The sequence below is a fragment of the Elephas maximus genome, chromosome 1 (genome assembly GCF_024166365.1).
Source record: "Elephas maximus indicus isolate mEleMax1 chromosome 1, mEleMax1 primary haplotype, whole genome shotgun sequence".
NCBI lineage: Eukaryota > Metazoa > Chordata > Mammalia > Proboscidea > Elephantidae > Elephas > Elephas maximus.
Window position 1 is genome coordinate 118,490,826 of NC_064819.1, and position 22,067 is coordinate 118,512,892.

At 40.2% G+C, this 22,067-nt stretch overlaps 1 protein-coding gene across 4 annotated transcripts in view; it reads right to left on the minus strand.

The window, feature by feature from the left end:
* Positions 1–22,067, minus strand: part of CILK1 (ciliogenesis associated kinase 1) — a 68,989-nt gene that overhangs the window by 45,598 nt on the left and 1,324 nt on the right. Inside the window, exons 2-3 of one of the 4 annotated variants that reach the window (XM_049894365.1) lie at positions 8,143–8,314; positions 5,372–5,509 (exon numbers count right to left, since the gene is read on the minus strand). The exons of 1 other annotated variant lie outside the window; for it this stretch is intronic. The gene's annotated coding sequence lies outside the window, so the exon portion shown is untranslated. Of the gene's footprint in view, positions 1–5,371; positions 5,513–8,142; positions 8,315–22,067 lie in introns of all 4 variants that reach the window. 2 more of the 4 variants (XM_049894346.1, XM_049894354.1) reach the window with 2 other exon arrangements.

Genomic DNA, 22,067 nt, shown 5'->3' on the forward strand with positions numbered 1-22,067 from the left:
GTCATCAAGTAGATTTTTGACTCATAGTGATCCTATGTGACAGAGTTAGAACTGCCTCATTGGGTTTTCTAGGCTTAATCTTTACGCGAGCAGACTGTCAGGTCTTTCTCCTGTGGAGTTGCTGGGTGGATTTGAACTACCTACCTTTTGGTTAGCAGCCAAACACTTAACTGTTATACTACCAGAGCTCCCTCCAACCCCTGGTAGCCACTAATAAACTTCTGTCTCTAACCCCCTAAGCATTTTAAGGACCGAGGTTAGAGAGGCATTTTCCTTCTTGAAGCTTTTCAGGGTCTGACTCCCTACAACTTCCTTCAGCAGCTCTTTACAATGATGCATCTAGTCCCTGATTAACAAATATGTATAAAGCACTTCCCACATGTCAGGCCCTAGGTTAAGCACTGGGGATACAAAGACCAACAAATGTGACTCCTTCTTTCAAAGAACCTAGAGTTTCACAAATGGGGATGAGAGTAGGATATAAAATGGGGACAGATACGTACTCATGAATACTCAATAAGACAAAAAAAAGACTCATAGTGACCCTACAGAATAAAGGAGAACTGCCCAATAGGGTTTACGAGAAATGGCTGGTGGATTTGAACCACTGATCTTTTGGTTAGCAGCCAAGTTTTTAACCACTCCACCACCAGGGCTCCAAATACTCAACAGGACGTTTTAAGTACATTTAGGGTAAGAATGTGGGGAGGAGTTAAAGAAAAAGTCCCCAGGCTTCCTTCCGGCTGTGCCAGTTCCACTTGGGCTGGTGGGGGGGGAGGGGGGAGTAAGAAAAGTCTTCATAAAAGAGATGACCCCAGCTGAGTCTTGAAAGAAAAAGAAAAGTAGGTGTTTTATCAGGTAAATGGGGTTTGGGAAGGTGGGGAGCTTGGAATTGGATAAAGATAACCCCTCAGTTTTGTTTGTAGAAAAGCCCCAAGTGCCATTTTTAAAAACATAGGCTTTGACTGGATCCTGTACTGGAGGGGAATAAAATGCTACAAAGGGCATTATTGGGTCAGTTGAAACAATAGGAATATGGACGGTCCATTAGATAAAAATATTGCATTTGTGTTAAATTCAGGGAAGTTGATGCCCATCTCGTGGATTTATAGGTAAAGGGCCTTAACGTATGCAATGTATTCTCAGATGGGTAGAACAGAAACTATACACCCATATGTTAAATATGTGCATATTTAATATATTTGTATATAAAGAGAGCATGCATGCAAGTGAGCAAGCACACACAAAAATCAACTGCCATAGAGTTGGTTACGACTCGACGGCACTGGGTTTGTGTTTCACAGCAACCCTATAGGACTGAGTAGAACTGCCCCATAGGGTTTCCAAGGTTGTAAATCTTTATGGAAGCAGATTGCTACATCTTTTTCCCAAGGAGCAGTTGGTGGGTTCTGGTGGGTTCAAACTATCAACCTTTCAGTTAGCAGCTGAGCATTTAACCACTGGGCCACCAGGGCTCCTTAAACACACATAAATGGGGTAAAATGTATACAGGTATTCTTTGTAATATTCTTGCAAGTTTCTTGTAAGTTTGAAATTATTTCTAAATAACATATTAAAATTTTTTTTTCCTTAAAATGGTAAAAGAAGGGAATCATTAAAAAAGACACATATTATTATATTATTATCCAGTCCCGTTGAGTTGATTCCGACTCATAATGACCCTACAGGACACAGTAGAACTGCCCCATAGAGTTTCTAAGGAGCACCTGGTGGATTCGAACTGCCGACTCTTTGGTTAGCAACCGCAGCACTTAACCACTATACCACCAGGGTTTCCACAAAAAAAAAAAAAAAAAAAGATACATACATATATTAAACATTTTGTTTTACCTTAAAACAAATGCAGATTTATTTAATCTAATACTAAAATTTGTCCAGAAGTCAAAACACTATCATCCAGCATGGCTCCTCCACTTTATAACTACCATATTGTGGACTGCTGTGGATTCAGACTGTGCTTCAACATAACAGCAAAAGACCCTATGGCCACAGTACAAGCAATTTTTGGCTCTGGGTTTGCTTTTCTCTCTTTTTCTTCTTCTTCATAATCATCTCCATCTATTTTTGATATCGCATATATGATTCCTGCATCATTCACAATTTCATTTTTCAACAAATATAACTCTTAAACCATTGCTGAATTTCATCTTCCTAAAAATCACTTGAACCTTTATCTGTCAAAGATCAGCTAGCTACTAAACTACATGTCTTATTAAAAAAAAAAAAAGTCAACTTTGACCCTAGAGGCAATGGGAAGTCAATTAAGGTTTTGTTTTTTATTTTTTCCCCAAGGAAATAACATGATCAGATTTGCCTTTTGTAATCCAATGCTTAGAATATTTTTCTTCATGTCCAACCAAAATTCACCTACTCTAATTTAATCTAATTTCTTCGTTCTTAGTTTTTTTGTGGAGATAAACCATCTCATAAAAATGTGGATGTATGGCCTGAGACCAGAAGAACTAGATGGTGTCCGGTTACCAAAAATGACTGCCCCTACAGCGAACACAACAGAAAGTCTCAGATGGTGCAGGAGAAAAGTGAGGTACAGAACTCAAATTTTAGTAAATAGACCAGATTTAATGGTCTGACTGAGACTGGAGGGACTCTGGAAGACATGGCCCTTGGACTTTCTGTTAGCTCAAAACTGAAACCATTCCTGAAGCTAGCTGTTTCAGACAGATTAGACTGGACCTTAAGACATAAAATGATGCTCATGAAGAGTGGGCTTCTTAGCTCGAGTAGATACATGAGACCAAATGGGCAGCTCTTGTCCAAAGGTGAGATGAGAAGGTAGAAAGGGACAGAAGGTGACTGAATGGACATGGGGAATCTGGGGTGGAAAAGAGGAGTGTACTGTCACATTATAGGGAGAGCAACTAGGGTCACATAACAATGTGTGTATAAATTTTTACATGAGAAACTAACTTGAACTGTGAACTTTCACTTAAAGTGCACACACACACACACAAAACTGTGATAAAGGAAAAAAAAAGTTCCAATTCCCACCCCACCCCACACACACAAAATGTGAATGTACATGCAATTAGTAACCAGATGTGCGGCCCAGGCTCCTACTGCCTTAACTATACAACTTTTCCTCATAGGACCTGTTTTAAATTTTCCATGCCTTTAATTATGTTTGGCATTTATCTCAAAATCCTCTCACATTTCTCTAACTCCTTGATGATTTGTGGTGACCAAATCTTAATAATGATCCAAGAAATTCATATCACAATCTTTTAATACCTTCCAGTAGTATCTGGAATCTTTTTTTTTTACAATGGTATTATACTACTGACTCATATCCACCAATTATTAATCATCGAAGTCTTTCTTTGAGAGTTAAGGTCCTACTACTTCCTCATACATATAAATTGTAGAGTTGGGACAATGCTTTTCCAGATTATCATTGAAAAGCCATTGGGAAGGAATTAAGAGCTTTATTGAAATCAAGACAGATTGGGTCACTCATTCAACAATTCTTCCTTGTTACAGCTTGTTGTGTTTACAAGGAATAAAATCAAATTATTTTGGCAAGCTTTGACTTTTCACAACGCCTTTGTTGCTTTGTAGTATTTTATGTTATTTCAGGACATTATATAATCATATATAATGATTATATGGCAGATCAGACTAGTGTCTCTTGTAAGTGTTGATGTCACGCTTTACTCAACCTTTATTGAGCACATACCATATGGCAGGTAGTATGCAAACCTTTGGCGACACATTATAGACAGGGTAAGGGCCCTTTCTTTAAATCACTCCAATCATTATGCACGTGAAAAATGTAGAAAATGCTATGAGAACATGGTAGAGAGAGCAAACAACTCCTGGGAGGAGAGAAGAGATCTGACAAAGCTTCAAAGGAAAGGCAATACTGAAGTATTGAAGAATGAATAAGGTTGCCGTTAAGTTGATTCTGACTCATAGTGACCTTATAGGACAGAGTAGAATTGCCCCATAGTTTCCAAGGACAGCCTCGTGATTCTAACCGATGACCTTTTAGTATCACTTAACCACTACATATTCCTGAATTACTGCCCAATTACGGATGCCAAACTTCAAGAGAAATCAAAGAACATAGGAGGGAACTAAACAAAAGCACAACAAGACTGTCTTAGTCATCTAGTGCTGCTATAACAGAAATACCACAAGTGGATGGCTTTAACAAAGAGAAATTTACTCTCTGACAGTCTAGTAGGCTAGAAGTCTGAATTCAGGGCACCAGCTCCAGGCAAAGGCTTTCTCTCTTTGTCAGCTCTGGGATAAGGTCCTTGTCATCAATCTTCCCCTGGTGTAGGAGCTTCTCAGTGTAGGGACCCTGAGTCCAAAGGATGCTCTGCACCCAGCACTACTTTCTTAGTGGTATGAGGGCCCCCTGTCTCTCTTGTTTCCTTCATATCTCAAGACAGTTTAAGACAAAACCTAATTTTGTAGATTGTGCCTTGCCTTATTAACATAACTGCCTCTAATCCTGCCTCATTAACATCATAGAGGTAGGATTTACAACACATAGGAAAATCACAGCAGATGACAAAATGTTGGACAATCACACAATACTGGCAACCATGGCCTAGCCAAGTTGACACATATTTTGGGGGGACACAATTCAATCCATGACAAAGAGTAATTGAAGAAACACCAGATTCTTAAAGCAAAAAAGAGTTGGGAAATCAAGATAATTGTTTCAAGTATACAAATAAATACCAGAAAAAGATTAAGTTACACTCTATGGATCCAGAAACACAGAACCACGGCCATGGTCTGAGCTTTCTACTTTCTAGTGAATTATTTCCCATGCTAAAAAAATGAAGTGGTATTAGCCAAATTAGTATTAGACAAGAAGCATCACTGAACCCATACTTATGTCTAACCATATCCCAGCAAGAAGTGGTTAAAGCGGTTGAGGTCAGTATTGTTCAGTTGTTCATCATTTTTGTGGTGGCCCCAATATGATGACTCATATCATAATCTGACTCATCATAATCTGAAAGTAAAGAATAAAAACTCACTCTTGCCCTGGGAAAACAACAGGGAGACGGACAATGCACTAGAAAAAAAGTGGGGAGGTGTGGCAGACGCCATGGCTGATCTACCCAAAGTACTGCTCCCCTTCTTCCTTAATTTACAGAACACTGATTTTATTCAGGATTTAACATACTCAGGGATGGTAGGCATATACTTCCAACCCCAAGTCATGAACTGAAATCAATCTAAGTCAACCAAAGTAATTCCACTCCCTACTAAAAACTGGTTTATGAGTGGGCCTGTGGCTCTGACTTCTGAGATGGAAAGGGGAGAAAGCTGGGGATGGAAGAGTAATGCTTCTCAAAAAGAATCTACTTACTGATAAAGACAGTTGACAAGGATGTCTGCTCCATCTTTCTGCCTTAAACATGATTGTGTGTAAAACTGTAGTAGTATGTAGGGATGAGGCAGCTTTCTTGTGATTATGAGAAGTCAAATCTATGGATGAGAATCCCATCTGCTGAAAATGGAAGGAAGGAAAAAAAGAAGGAAGGAAGAGGCTGAGTCTTTGATCTCAGAAAATGATATTTTCAGATGATATCACTGGGCTGCCACATGATCTCTGAAAATATCTGCCTTAGATTTCTTGTTACATAACAAAGGTCTTTGTTGCTAAAGCCACCGTTACCTATTCTATTAAGTACAGCTGAAAGCATTCCTGATACAGAGGACAAAAGATATACTGACATATTCTCTGTAGGAGGTGAGAGATAAATAGACCTTTTCTAGTTAGAATAGTTTTGAATACTGAAAAAGGTGTAGAGCTGGAGGGAAATTAGAAGTCTCTTAGTCTAAGGTTAATTTTCTATCCACCATTACCTCCTTCCATTTTGGAAGGACATAGGACTGCAAACCTATTGTGGTGTGAAAGGAGGGCTGTCTGAGAACAGTGCTGGGTATCACTTGGGGTTGCCTGGACAACACAACAGCTGGAACTGGGGGGTTCCCAGAGTGTATCCAAACCTAATTTTCTTTGGGCCTTGAGGATCCCCACATGCTGGGCAGAGAGCTTTCTCAGACAATTACTACCTTCAGCTGGCACCTTAACCCAGAGTCCACAGTTGTCTGATTATGTCCCTATCGGCAAGGCTGTTCTCACACCCAGACTGCATGCTCACGCAGAGCACCATGGTCCCAGCACAGCTCTCCATGGGGATGGTAGGAAACTGGGACACTCAGTGCATCTCTTCTCTTGCTATCCCTTGATTTGGAAGTTTCCGCAATCATCTATTTCTTAACTCATGCTGTGTGAGCCTGTTGAATTTTGTCCCGAGCCCTGTAGCATGGCAGGTGGCAATCATGAAAGGATCTTGCTGGACAAGTGAATCCCAAGGTGAAGCCCATTCTGCATGTCACTGATAATGAAACTTATCACTTGTGGCAACAGAGTTTAAATCACAGGCAACTAAGGAAATCACGGAACTCTCGATTTGAATTTTAGCTGGAAACGATTTTTTTTTCCTTGTACATTCTTCTTTGATACTTCATAGGAGACAGCTACATCTACAGATGTAGTTTCTTCCTTCAAAGAAAGAAGCAGACAAATGACAAAGATATTAAACGCATATGTGAAACAGCTATTCTTTTTTTTAAAGCTGGATACTTCAAAGTACCTTCTTTACTCAGTATTTTGGAATGCTATTTAGAACAATGGCTGCCAAGCTACTCTATGTCTTTAATTGTAGCTAACTCAGTATAGAAACAAATCAACATATCATTCTGTTTCCTCTCATGCACATCGCGTCTGCTTCTCGTCACAACATTTGACCTGTAAGTCATTCCGCTGAGACCTCGGTCCATAAGCAGAAGACAGTTTCTACTGCTGGGTTCTTTTTAACTTGGTATAAAAGCCAACTATCATCTTTTCTAGGGCTATGTGGTTTACCTACATTTAGCCTCCACAGTATAGAAATATGTGAAATATATATTTAAGTAACTATATATATATTTGAGATATACAGGTATCTGAAATAGGATCAAGAAGTTAAAGCATCAACAAAGTATCACTAGAGCGAAAAACTATGTGTACGACATTATGCTCAGTACTGAGACATGGTCCTGACTCTGGGAACTTCCAACCTAACTAGAGACATGGAACATACACAAATGACCAGGAGACATGGCTTGTTGACCCCATGTATGCTGGGGTGAATTGCTTCATAGGGTTTTCAGGACTATGACTCTTCAGAAGAAGATTGTCAAAACTGTCTTCCGAGGGTTCTCTGGGTGGGTTCAAATTGCCATCCTTTTGGCTAGTAATTAAGTGCTTAATCATTTGTGCCACCAGGGACATGGCAGTTGGGGTAAATTCCTAAAAGGAGTGGAGACAACAAGAGTGCTTCAGGTGCACAAGGAAGGAGAAGTCACTTTGATTGCTGGCTAGGAATTTCAGGAAGGCTCTGAGCCACGAATCTCTAAATAATAGCTAATTTCTCTTAGTAAGCATGGTCACTTATCCGTATGCTGATCCACGTACCATTGACAAAAAAATTATTCTAAAAAAGTTTAAAATGTTTTCTTACTGGCAGTATTCATTTCCTGTGGCTGCTGTAATGAATTACCACAAATTTAGTGGCTTAAAACAACAGAAATTTATTCTCTCACAGTTCCAGAGGCCAGAAGTCTGAAACTAGTATCAGTGGACTGAAATCAAAGTGTAAGCAGGGCTGTGGTCCCTTCCTTGCCTCTTCCAGCTTCTGGTGGATGCCAGCATTCCTTTACTTATGGCCACGTCACTCCAGTCTTGGCCTCCTTAGCCCCACTGTCTTCTCTTCTTCTGTCTGTCTTCAAATTTCCCTCTACCTCCCTCTTATAAGGGTACTTGTGATTACACAGAGCCCACCAGGATAATCCAGGCTAATCTCTCCATCTCAAAATCCTTAATTTAACCATATTTGCAAAGTCTATTTTGCCAGATAAGGTAACATCCATAGGTTCTAAGGATTAGGACATTATATCTTTGGGGGCCATTATTTTGCCTACCACACCGGCCAAAGAAAACTCCCCAAATTTTCATACACTCATCTGTAGTTTCCATCCATTCAAAATGGAATATTTTAGGAAGGAAGTCAGAAATCTATGCTTACTTACCCAATGAACCAGGGTACCTCAACAAATGTTAATTTTGCCCAGTGGAGAAGACTTCACAATTCTGGCTGATTCTCCAAGTATGTGACATTAGCATACAGAGATTCCAGACTTGTCAGGACCAGAAGCTGCAAACTGGTATCTTGGGGGCTGAATCCAGAGGTGTGCTTTGAGTCTATATTTAAAGATAGGAAATTTCATATTTAAAAAAAATCCAGATTTGGGGCTTCTATGGAAAACTGAAGAGCTAACAACACAGGGTCCTTAGCCCTCCATGGTAATAAAAAGCTAGAGAAGGCTCATCACTACCCCTTTAGACTGAGCGTGTGCTCTGTGGCTCATCACAGTCCCCACCCCTCCCTGATGTCCCCAGAACAGATGAGGTGTCAGCTGCCATTTATTTTTCTGTTTTCACGACTATTGTTTTACTAGAAGATATTTATCTGTTTCTGTGTTTCTATCAAAAGTCAGAAAGACAGCCTAAAAAAACCTCATGTTTAAAAAAAAATTGGAGAGAACTTGTTTTTAGAGGAGAGGAGCAATTCTGTTCTGTTTAACAAACACATACCCAGCTTCACTGTGTCTTTTACACTTTCTCCTACATCCCCAGAAAGCATTTGGATTAGAGCTCCTGCCATAGATGGTTGACAGTGACTGAGAAGTGAATAGAACGTAGCAGCCCATCCATCAAGTTGGGAATCAGTATCTTAGAACTGACAGCACTTCTAGATACTGCTCTGACTCTAGGAATTAACTTGGAGAAAACACTCACTATAACTAATCCATACTTAGCTTACTAATGTATCAAAAAAGCCAAATGTATAATAATAATAATAATAATAATAATAATAATAACTTTAGTGCTTAGTATGTTGTACACAGTGGGGACCCTGGGTGGTGCAAACAGCTGCTAACACACTTGGCTGCTAACTGAAAGGTTGGAGGCTCAAGTCTACCTAGACACACCTCAGAAGAAAGGCCTGATGATGTACTTCCAAAAAATCAGCCATTAAAGACTCCACGAAGCACAGTTCTACTCTGGTACACGTTGGATGTGTCAGGATCTACTTGACAGCGACTGGTTTTTATGTGCACAGAACTGCTGTAAGTGCTTTCTTTGCATATGTGAGTTCATTGATCCTCACAACTGTACAAAGTAGGTACTGTTATTATCCCTATTTTACAGATAAAAAAATAAAGGCACAAGTATCTTGCCCACTGTGCAATTATTACCATCCTTCTCATTTTATAGGTAAGGAAACTGGGACACAAGTTACTCATCCAAGGTCTTACAACTAACAAGTGGTGGAACTAAGACCTGAACCCAGGCAGGCTATACTAAGCTTAAAGAAAAGGTTGCAAAAGATCAAAATATCACAAGATCTTTAGAAGATCTGAGAATGAGAGGAATTAGAAGCACTTTGTATCTCAAAGGCCAAATGTGAAAACCAGTGATGTAACCATGCTAAATAGTTGGCCTCATTCTGCAATCAAACATCAGCAAACTCACTGGTGACTTTGCCTGCGGTGGAGGTGAAGTGAATGTAGACAAAGCAAAGTCCTGATTTTAACTCAGCACTGACCTGCTGTGACTCAAATCACCTCTTGGTCCTCAGGTTTGCTTTCTGTAAAATAAAGGCATTGGAGTTTATGACCTGAGATGGTGTCCTCCTCTAGCACTCTGTGATTCTGTGACTCTGTGTCAGGAATCAAGCTAGCATTTAGCTAAGAAAAAAATGGATAAATGTTTCCACTTTCCTTTTACATGCACAAAAGTAAGCAAAGAGAAGAGGGTGTCCCCAAGGGACCCTGCATGCTATGCAACATCTCTCTTTCAAGAGAGGAACAAGAACCTTGGTGCCTCAACCAAGCTCAAGGTTAAAAAATCTACTCCTTCCCTCTCCCTAAAGTCCAGCTCACACATCACCTCTTCAGAGCCTCCTGCCCCAACCCGCACAGGTAGACACAGATAACGACTCTCTCCAGGGTGGCACAGTGCCCTGTCCTCACCTTATTGCCCGCTCCTTCACCCATGGTGACATGCAGGCCTGCCTCCCACATCAGCTGGGACACTCCTCACACTCCGTTTGCACATAGCAGGTATTCAAAGATTCTGAGTGACTGTTATGGACTGAATTGTGTCCCCCCAAAAGATGTATTATAAATCCTCACCACTTGTCCATCAGTTTGTCACTGTGGTGGCTTGCATGTTGCTGTGATGCTGAAAGCTATGCCACTGCTATTTCAAATACCAGTAGGGTCATCCATGGTAGATAGGTTTCAGTGGAGCTTCCAGATTAAGACAGATTAGGAAGAAGGACCTGGCAATCTACTTCTTAAAAAATTGGCCAGTGAAAGCCTTATGAATAACAGTAGAACACAGTCTGATATGGTGCCAGATGAGGAGCCCCTCAGGTTGGAAGGCACTAAAAATAAGCCTGGGGAAGAGCTGCCTCCTCGAGTAGAAAACCAAAAAATCAAACCGTTTGCCGTCATGTCAATTCTCACTCATGGCAAATCTATAGGACAGAGTAGAACTGCCCCATAGGGTTTCCAAGGAGCGCTGGTGGATTTGAACTACTGACCTTTTGGCTGGCAGCCAAGCTCTTAATAACATGGATGGAGTCAAGCTTTAGGGAACTTCATTTGCTGATGTGGCACAACTCAAAAGGGGAAGAAACAGCTACAAACATCCATTAATAATTCAAACATGGAATGTATGAAGTATGAATCTAGGAAAATTGGAAGTTGTCAAAAATGAAGTGGAATGCATAAAGATCTACATCCTAGGCATTAGTGAGCTGAAATGGACTGGTACTGGACATTTTGAATCAGAGAATCATATAGTCTGCTACGCTGGGAATGACAAATTGAAGGAGGAATGGCATCACATTCATTGTCTAAAAGAAGATCCAGCCTGAAGTACAGTGCTGTCAGCGATAGGATAATACCCATACACCTACAAGGAAGGCCAATTAATATGACTATCATTCAAATTTACACACCAAACACTAAGGACAAAGATGAAGAAATTGAAGATTTTTACCAGCCTCTGCAGTCTGAAATTGATCAAACATGCAATCAAAATGCATTGCTAATTACTAGAGATTGGAATGTGAAAGTTGGAAACAAAGAAGGATCACTAGTTGGAAAATATGGCCTTGGTGATAGAAATGAAACCGGAGATCGCACAATAGAATTTTGCAAGACCAAGGACTTATTCACTGCAAATACCTTTTATCAACAACATAAATGATTACTATACACATGGACACCTCACCGGATGGAATAGATAGGAATCAAATCGACTATATATATAGAAAGACAATGGAGAAGTGCCCGGCTACTAATCAAAAGGTGGGCAGTTCAAATCCACTGGTCATTCCTTGGAAACCCTGTGGGGGCAGTTTTACTCTGTCCTGTAGGGTTGCTGTGAGTCAGAATGGGCTCAAGGGCATTGGATTTTTTAATAACAACAATACACCTGTGGTTGTAATCCAGTTTGGGAATAGGGTTTTATGTATTTATTTATTTTGGTTAATGAAGCCGTATCTGTGTAGGGTGTGTCTTAAACCAATTACTTTTGAAATATAAAAATGGCAGATTAGGCACAGAAGATAGATGATACCTGGAGATGACCAAAAGGAATGCCAAGAAGGATACTAGAGAAGCTGAGACAAGGATTTTCTCCAAGAGTAGACAGACAGCGCCTTTCCCCTAGAGCCGGTACCCTGAATTCAGACTTCTAATCTCCCAAACTGTTAAAATAAATTTCTGTTTGTTAAAACCACCCACCCACTTTTGGAACTTCTGTTATAGCAGCCCTAAGAAACTAAGACAATAGTCAAAATTTGAATTTTGGTCTTTGCTAGTTACTCTTGGTGCCACCTTCGGTGGTATCTCAAACTCTCTGTGCTTCTATTTCTTTATTTCTTCCTGTGCAAAGTAGAGATAATCAAATTGTTTAACCTACAGAAACGTTTTGAAGTGGAAGAATCCTAAGTACTATAGAATGGATTTAGCAGCCAGGCCACCTGGACAGTAATGCCGGACTTACCGAGCCTCAGAATCACGAAAGGCCCCGTCAAGGCTACCAGATCCTTTAGCCTCTGGGCACGGGATACCCTTTCTCTCTCTTTCAAAGATTTCCAGCAAATCTTTGAAACAAATGGTATGATTTTCCTGGCCTAGGTGGCTTTGGGGAAAACCTCTCTGCAATCTGCCCCAATTCTCTCCCCTCGGGCTCAATTCTCAGTGGAGGCAAAGAACATCTGCTAATGGCCAGCAGCTCGTGTCCGTGTCCGAAGCCCTGCTCATTCACAGCCTGGAAAACAGACCTGGGCAGGGAGTAATGTTGTAGTTGGTTCTTTAGTTTGAAACCTTGAGAGTCACTGAACTAAGAGCCACAATTACTCGTTTTTTAAGACAGAGAAATGTATGCAAACTTGTAATACACTTGGAGGTATGGTTAACCAGACACATTTATGCTTAATGACAAGTATGAATGAAAAATGAATTGGTAAATTCCCCTGGTGACGATAGGGGAAGCCCTGCCACCCTCCACTGCCTCCTTTAGAATTTACCTTAGATAACTTCTAAACTATTTGTCTTTCTAAAAAGTGTGTAAAAGTAAATTCAGGCAATTCTCCTCTCTCTACATTCCAGATTTTCCTGGAAGGAGATTAGCATCAATCGGGTGGCCCAACACTTTATCTTAAGGCCAGAAGGATTAGAAAATAATTATCTTGAAAATACAAATGTAATGATCGTAGCCCCTTACCTATATAATGGTTAAGATTTCTGCTTTTGCAATTTCTTAAGTGGATTGCCTGTGATGTATCACGTGCTGGTTTAATTTTCATTCAATAATAAAGCTTTTCTTTCTCTTCTATTTTTGCAGAGATGGTTTCTAGTTGGGAGTAGATTTCAGTACTAATAACTTTTCCCCAGCACCACCATTCAGACCTTTGTGAGGAACTTTTCTCCCTTACAGCCTTGATTGTTTCAAACTGAAAAAATTCCGTTATTTTCATCTGTTCTCATAGGAAACCCAGATTAATTGCAAAATCATTTAAATGACATGCTCATGACATTTCTGAGTTCTGTAAAGGACCCCAAAACTCTAGGTGCTTGGCTTAAGGAGGGGCTTCTGCCCAAGATGTAGGCCAGACTCCATTTTTCGCTGTTTACTACTCAGTCTGAGCTGACTCTCAAAAGTCAGTTAGCCATAATACCGCAGGAAGCTTGCGGGGGCGGGGGGGGCCCTCTCCATCCTCTCACAGCATGCTCCCAAGAAGAACACTTACTCAGGCTGGCCCCCAAAATAGCCACAGATTAACAAGATGTTAACTGACCCAAACTTTATGATTAACAAAACAATGTTTAAGGGATCTCGTAAATTGCCTTGTGTCTGTTAAACATGATTTTGTAAATGTCAAAAATGTCCTGCATTTTATGTACTTAAACTTCTCAAAAAATTCTTTTTTGCCTGGAATACTCTGGTGAATTCTCACGAAATATGGCCCGATGCAGAGCGCTTCACCTTCAATAAAAGTCTCTGCTTTAATTTTAACAGAGACTTCACTTTGCTCTTTGACAGACCCATTTTACCTTTACTAGAATGAAATTACACACCCTATTCTAGGATGGAAAAACTCAATATCATCAGTCAGAACAAAGCCAGGGCTGACTGCAGAACCAAACAATTGTTCATATGAAAGTTTAAGTTGAAGCTGAAGAAAATTAAAACTTCACAAGAACCAAAATACAACCTTCAGTATATCCCACCTGAACTTGGAGACCATCTCAAGAATAGATCTGACACACTGAACACTAATGACTGAAGACCAGACAAGTTGTAGTATGGCATCAAGGGTGTCACACATGAAGAAAGCAAGAGACCATTAAAAAGACAGGAAAGAAAAAGAAGGACAAAATGAATGTCAGAAGAGACTCTGAAACTTGATCTTGAACACAGAGTAGCAAAAAGCAAGTGGAAGAAATGATGAAGTAAAAGAACTAAACAGAAAATTTCAAAGGGCGGCTCAAGAAGACAAAGTAAAGTGTTATAACGAAATGTGCAAAGACCTGGAGTTAGAAAACCAAAAGGGAAGAACGCGCTTGGCATTTCTCAAGGTGAAAGAACTGAAGAAAAAATTCAAGCCTCAAGCTGCAATTTTGAAGGGTTCTATGGTCAAAATATTGAACGATGCAGGAAGCATCAAAAGACGATGGAAGGAATACACAGAGTCACTGTATCAAACTGAATTGGTTGGCATTCAGCCATTTCAGGAGGTAGTATATGATCAAGAACTGATGGTATTGAAGGAAGAGGTCCAAGCTGCACTGAAAGCACTGGCACAAAACAAGTCTCCAGGAATTGACAGAATACCAGCTGAGATGTTTCAACAAATGGATGTGGTGGTGGAGGTGCTCATTCATCTATGTCAAAAAATTTGAAAGATAGCTACCTGGCCAAATGACTGAAAGAGATCAGTATTTGTGCCCATTCCAAAAAAGATGCTCCAACAGAATGCAGAAACTATCAAATAATATCATTAATACCACACACGTAAGTAAAATTTTGCTGAAGATAATTAAAAAATGGTTGCAGCAGTACATCAACAGGGAACTGCCAGAAATTCAAGCTGGATTCAGAAGAGGTGGGATATCATTGCTGCCATCAGATGGATCTTGGCTGAAAGCAGAGAATACCAGAAATATGTTTACTTGTGTTTTACTGACTATGCAAAGGCATTCAACTGTGCTGATCATAACAAATTATGGATAGTACTGTGAAGAATGGGAATTCCAGAACAGTTAATTGTGCTCATTAGGAACCTGTACACAGACCAAGAGGCAGTCATTCGAACAGAACAAGGGGATACTGTGTGATTTAAAACCAGGAAAGGTGTGTGTCAGGGTTCTATCCTTTCACCACACTTATTCAATCTCTATGCGGAGCAAATAATCCAAGAAGGTGGACTATACGAAGAACATCGTGGAAACAAGATTGGTGGAAGACTCATTAACAACCTGTGATATGCAGATGACACAACCCTGCTTGCTGAAACTGAAGAGGACTTGAAGCACTTATTGATGAAGATCAAAGACTACCACCTTCGGTACCGATTATACCTCAACCTAACGGGGGAAAAAAAAAAAACCTCACAACTGGACCAATAAGCAACATTATGAAAAACTGAGAAAAGACTGAAGTTGTCCAGAATTTCATTTTACTCGGATCCACAATCAATGCCCATGGAAGTAGCAGTCAAGAAATCAAGTGATGTATTGCATTGAGCAAATCTGCTGCAAAAGATCTCTTTAAAGTGTTACTTTGAGGAGTAAGGTGTGCCTGACTCAAGCCATGATATTTTAATCACCTCATATGCATGGGAAGCTGGACAATGCATAAGGAAGAATGAAGAAGAATTGATGCCTTGGAATTATGGTGTTGGCGAAGAATATTGAATATACCACAGACTGTCAGAAGAATGAACAAGTCTGTCTTAGAAGAAGTACAGCCAGAAGTACAACTATCCATGTAAGTAAGGATGGCAAGACTTCGTCACATGTACTTTGAACATGTTATCAAGAGGGACTAGTCCTTGGAGAAGGACACCATGCTTGGTAAGGCAGAGGGTCAGCGAAAATGAGGAAGACCCTGGACAAGATTGATTGACACAGTGGCTGCAACAACGGGCTCAAACATAGCAAGGATTGTGAGGATGGCACAGGACCAGGCAGCGTTTTGTTCTGTTGTACACAGGGTCGTTATGAGTCAGAACCAACTTGATGCCATGTAACAACAACAATTTTAGGTTCAAACATCATAAATTTACAAGAGTAAGCTAATACTGTGTATTTCACTACCAAAAAAGAAGCACTACAAATACTATATTTGTGTTTCTATTTTTCTCTCTGGGGCCTATTTCTTCTGTACATACAGATTTTATGAAAAAAAAAAATGAAAAAACTTTTAAATGTTTTGTTTTTTAGAGATGCTTTTTTCTGCATTGAGGACAGCAGCTACAAAGCCAAAGAACTTTCTTCATATAGAACTTGCTTTGCTTTTATCTTAACAACAACAACAAAAAAAAGCTGTCAGTGGAGTCAATTCCGAGTCATGGTGACCAGAGTAGAACTGTGCTCCATAGGGTTTTCAATGGTTGATTTTTTGGAGGTATATTGCCAGGTCTTTCTGAGGTGCCTCTGGGTGCACTCAAACCTCCAAGCTTTTGGTTAGCAGCTGAGTGGTTTGACCATTTGCACTACCCAGGGACTCCTACTTTCACAAAGGGGGATACGTTAAAGATGCTTTCAGCTACTTGGATCAACTGGAGTAAAGGGTGAAGAAAATCAGTTATCTGCTGTGCCCTTTTCTATTCCCAAGAAATGGATTTATGCCTTTACCCCCTTCTCCTTTAACCTAGCTTCTAAGATCTCCACAGGCATCTGGGTCCTTAAACCCACGAGAAGGATTCACAAATTTCCATTGTTTCTCCTGCAATACCAAGGATGTTCATGCCTTAAACTTTAAAAACAAGTCTTCAATAACTTGCAGATTATTTTTAAACTAGGACACATCACTACGGACTGTGGAGAACTGGGGGAAAAGTGAAATGTTAAAGACCTAGATGAAGAATAACACAGCCCTGACTTGCGTGAAACTGTGGATAAGCTGGAGTGAGGGTTCCCTCGCTTAACGAAGGCTGTTGAGGGTGTCACTAGTCCTGGCCCCAGCTCAGAGCTTTGCCTGACTGCTATCTCATGTTCTAGGGGCAGGCAAGGTAGGAGGAGGCAAATATGGAGGAAGTGAATATGAACATAACCATAATCCATTGCCGTCAAGGTGATTTCGACTCATGGAGACCCTATAGGACAGAGTAGTACTGTGCCTCACAGGGTTTCCAAGGAATGGCTGGTAGATTCAAACCTACGATCTTTCGTTGGCAGCCAAGCTCTTAACCACTGCACCACCAGGGCTCCAAATATGAATATACCATAATTTAAAGCTCCACACAAGTATCACTGCACATTTAACTTTGGACGTGATCTCCCTTAGAGTAAGGTGCTTCACTATCATGTAGAGCAACAAACAATAAAATGTATTATGAGGCAAAGGCTTAATATAAAAATAAACTAGAACAGGGCTGGTACTTTTTTTCTGTTAGGGGCTGGAGAGTACATATTTTAGGCTTTGTGGGCCACATGGTGTCTGCTGAAACCACTCAGCTCTGCTGTTGCAGCACAAAAGCAGGTATAGACAATACCTAAAGGAATGGGCACGGCTGTTTTCTGTACAACTTTATTTACAAACACATGCAGAGGGCAGGATCTGGACAATAGCTTGCCGACTCCTGATAAACAAGAAATCCTGCAAATAAGTAGAAACAGCTCAGCACTCTCCACATAACCTTCATTGACCCCTGGGTTACAGGGTTATATACACAAACTGTGCTTATCCCTAGAATATAGCCCCTTCAAGGGCAGGAATTATGTAATCTTCACAACTGTACAAGCAGTCCCCGGATTATGAAAGAGTTCCATTCGTAAATCTGTCTTTAAGTCGAATTTATTCATAAATCAGAACAGTTAGGTACAGTTCCTATCTAACCTCAGTTAGTCAAATGTTTGTCTTAGTATGTAATATATGGCGTACCTTTCTATGCATAAAAAACATTAAGAGCTTCCAGATACACTAAAACATCTTTAACCTTATGATACAGTAACAATAATAAGTTACAAAGTAGCACTTATTTGTTATTATGAACCATTGTATGTACCTATTTTAATAAAATAGACTTTAAGGGAGTTGGTTCTTAACTACAAGTTGTACATAAGTCAGGCGTAACTCAGGGACTACCTGTATTCCTAGCATCCAGAAGGATACCTGGCCTACAGTTGCCATAACGGGTGCTCACAATAAAGATCTGTTGAATGAATGAATGAGCAACTTACAGATTTGTCAAGGGCACTTTCGGCCACATATGATTTTCCTGTACCACCAGCCCTACCCCACTGCCATCCCAGACCCTCACCCCTCACTTTTTTGCAAAGCTGGACAAAAACATTGTACCGTACTGAAACTAAAAAAAACCAAAACCAAACCCGTTGCCATAGAGTCAATTCTGACTCATAGCGACCCTATACTGAACTAAAAAAAATAATAAAAATTATAGCCCCCAAAATATGAATTCATCACTATTCCAAAAACATTTTTTATACCAATTTAGAAAAACATTTGCTTTTTAAGAGTCAGGATAACATGTAGGTGTGTGTATCTTACTTTTTGCTTGTCTCAGCTTTGTCAGAGCTAAATCAATCTCTAATAAATTCACTTTTAAAACAAAAGCAGCACCCAAGACGACAAAACCATTAACTGTTATCTTCAGGGAACGACAAGTTCCCTGTAACCAAGTTCAGTAACCAAGTTCATGCAGATAGTAACCTTTATGATATCGTCAAATATGCAGTTGGAGAATATACCTTAGCACTTTATCTTTTTGGTTCTGGGCCATTACCTTGTATGGTAATCATGAGGGCAGTCACATGTTATCAGAACGTTTTCACAGATCATACTACACCTATGGAAAGGTAAAAAATGACTTACACTGATCTTTCCTCAAAAATGTGTGGGTCTCTCAAGCTCTCAGCCACCATGGTAAATTTATCAAGCGGCTGCCAAGAATCCCCAGCACTGTGGGAAAAGTACCAAATGAAACGTAAGGCACTATTGTGGTCCTTCCAATTTTTAAAATTTGAGTTAGGTTGGTAAATATAAAATACAGGAAAAATCTAAAGTAAGACAGCATATAACCACATGCTAATTAGTGTGGGCTTAATTTTTTTTAAAGGCTAAGTTCAATAGGATGTAAATTCAACACGGGTATACCATTACGTTCAGGAAACTGCAGATGAAAAAAAAAATTAGAATTTTTGCCTGTAAGGGACCCTTGCTTTATAGATGAGGAAGCTGAGATCCAGAGACCTAACTAATAGTAATAGAATTCATGTGACCTTCAGTGTGGCATATTTTTCAAATGCGTAAATACAATAAATGTTTTAATTTTTTACTAAAAATGTATCAAATCCTTCCCACTCCCCCACTGATAAAAGGTATATGCATATATTGCTAATTCTGCACCCACAAAAAAAAAAGGCCAATCTTCAAAGGTGTGCTTTCTTCAAACTGAGACAACTTCACAAGTCAACACACAGAGGATTTGATTCCAGTCTGCACAGAGGAGCCTCACTGTAAGACACTCTTTCTACGCAGGTTTCAATTTTCCAAGTACGAAGGGCCAGGCATTTACTTCATATGCAAAGACATTTCTGTTTTCTTGGAAAGAAATCAGAAATGGAAACTTTCCACTTGTACTGAGTATTTTCCTAAGATCTGTCAACAGTTCACAAGAAGCAGAAAAACTTAGAGTGACTGCCCACATCAACCTTGGGGACCATCTCGGGTTGAACCTGCGCTGCTTTTTTTTTTTTTTACTTTTTTGGGCTGCAAGTAAAGACATCCTGGTTTGTTTTGTTTTCTTTCCCACCGTAACACTTCTTTAGCATTTTAGGGGTATTCACCCCAGGAAATACTTTGCTTTACCAAATTCTTTTTATAAAGCAACCTTCTAGAAGACATACATTTTGACAAGGAAATTAAAACTGTATTTCAAAAGTCAGCACAACTATAATCTAGGACACAGTTACACTATAACCCCAAGACAATATGTGTGTAAGTTATCAGCCACACCTCTGTTTATGCATTCCCCCAGTCAGCCACATCAACCACAAACACTGAGGTTCACAGAGAGGTTTCTGAGACTCTAGTCCGGGGCCCTTCCCACAACACTGTGGTTGTCAAAGACCACTGGTGGAAGAATCAACAGTGAAGTGAGACACCATTCACAAGATTAGAGATCAGCCTATACAGAAAGGTCAGTGTACTGAGGGGTCTGCCAAGAAATCACTAGAGAGGTAGCCCTGCCATGAGTACACACACACTTACACATACCCTACATACAGAAAAATGCATTTTATAAAGGCAGACATCAATAGAAGGGTTAGGTACAACTCCAACTCTGCAAGATTCTGCAAAATGAAATGGAGGAGCTTGACACAAGAGCAGCGCAGAAAAAGTAAAAATAAAGAGGCAGTAGTTTTCCTGGCAAGATTCAGATGGAAAAATAGCAACAGATTCCAGAAGCTGAGCTGTAGCCAGGAATAGCCTAAGCTCAAGCCATTTTAAGGAAGGGCAGGATAATACTAAAGATTCACTGCAATGTTGCCCCAGGTCTCTGGGTCTCCAGGCTGAGCCACCACTGTGGTCTACAAGTCAGGTCAACAAACATTTATCAAATACTGCATATGCTACATGTTCAGAACTCTGCTAGTCATTGTGGAGGAATAAGCAAATCTTTGTAAGGCATATACCAGGCACTGTGCAGACACTGTAAATCATCTTCACCCCACAATCAGTGGCGGGAGGCATCTCGCCTATTTTACATATCAGAGGACTGAGAATTCCACCTGGCCACACAACTAAGTGGAGCCCTGACCCCCATTCTGCTGACTCCAAAGTCCATAATATCACATTACCATGCATGGCTCCTGTCCTATAGAGGCTTAAAATGAACTAAACCAAGGAGAGATCAATGCAGCCAATACAATGAAAGGCTAACAAACAAGTATCTTAGGAATTAAAAGAAAAAAAAAAAAGGGAAATAAGTAGTTAGAGAAGATATTATGAACGTTTTAGGTTCCTTTTGGGAGGATGGGTAGGATTTGGGTAGGAGAATGGAGAGAAGGATTTTCTAGAAGAGCTACATGAGCAGTGACACCCAGTGGGAATGAGCCTGACCCCTTGGCAGGATAAGAGGAAGACCAACCTGCATAAAGCACAAGGCTCTAATGGCTGAACCGAAAATAGGATTTACTTAGAAAGGGTGAGGCCCAATAATTGAAAGCCTTGAAAAATCAGGCCAATTATTTTGGTCTTGAGATAGTAGACAATGGAGAGGAATTGAAGGTTACAAGGCAAGAGGAAACAAGATGATGAGATCATTTTAAAAAATTAGATGGGCAACAGCATGCTAACCAGATCAGAGAGTAATGCCATCTCATTCATTCATTCATTCATTCAGCAAATATTTAACTAGGTCTTACCAGGACCCAGGCTTGGGAGGCCAGGTCAGAGGCTGCTTCAGTATTGTAAAGAGGAAGGGCAAGGCCCTGGATTAGAACAGAGGGAGGGATCTATACGCAGCACATCTCAAAGGTCTTGATGACTCATTGATATAAAGGATGAAGGAAATGGAGAAAAGATGGCTAAAGTTAAATTCCAAAGTTTCAAGACGGATATTACTTCAACCTTTACTAAAACCAAAAAAACCAAACCCACTGCCGTCGAGCTGACGCCAACTCATAGTGATCCTATAGGACAGAGTAGGACTGCCCCATAGTTTCCGAGGAGTGCCTGGCGGATTTGAACTGCTGACCTGTTGGTTAGCAGCTATAGCACTTAACCACTATACCACCAGGGTTTCCACCTTTACTAGATCCCTCAGAAAGTAATATGAACAAAACACACAATGAAAAAGTACAAAAAGAGGTTTGATAATTTTTGCTTTAAAGGCAGCAGCTTTGATGATGCTGAATAATCCACAAATAAACGCCCAAGTGTCCCATTCATTATCCTGGTAGCTTATTTTGCACATAATCCGTAGGTGAGAGCCTTCAGTAAAAAAAAAAAAAAAAAAAAAAGACATTTCTTTGTGACTAAATGCTGAGTTCCCTTGGCAAGGATTACAGGGGTCTGCCTACTCAGACTAGCTCCTTCAACCCTCCAACATACCCTCCACCCTCTGACACGAGACCTGTCTCATTAAGATACGTGTCTGCCCCACTCCTGCCAAGCCACCAGT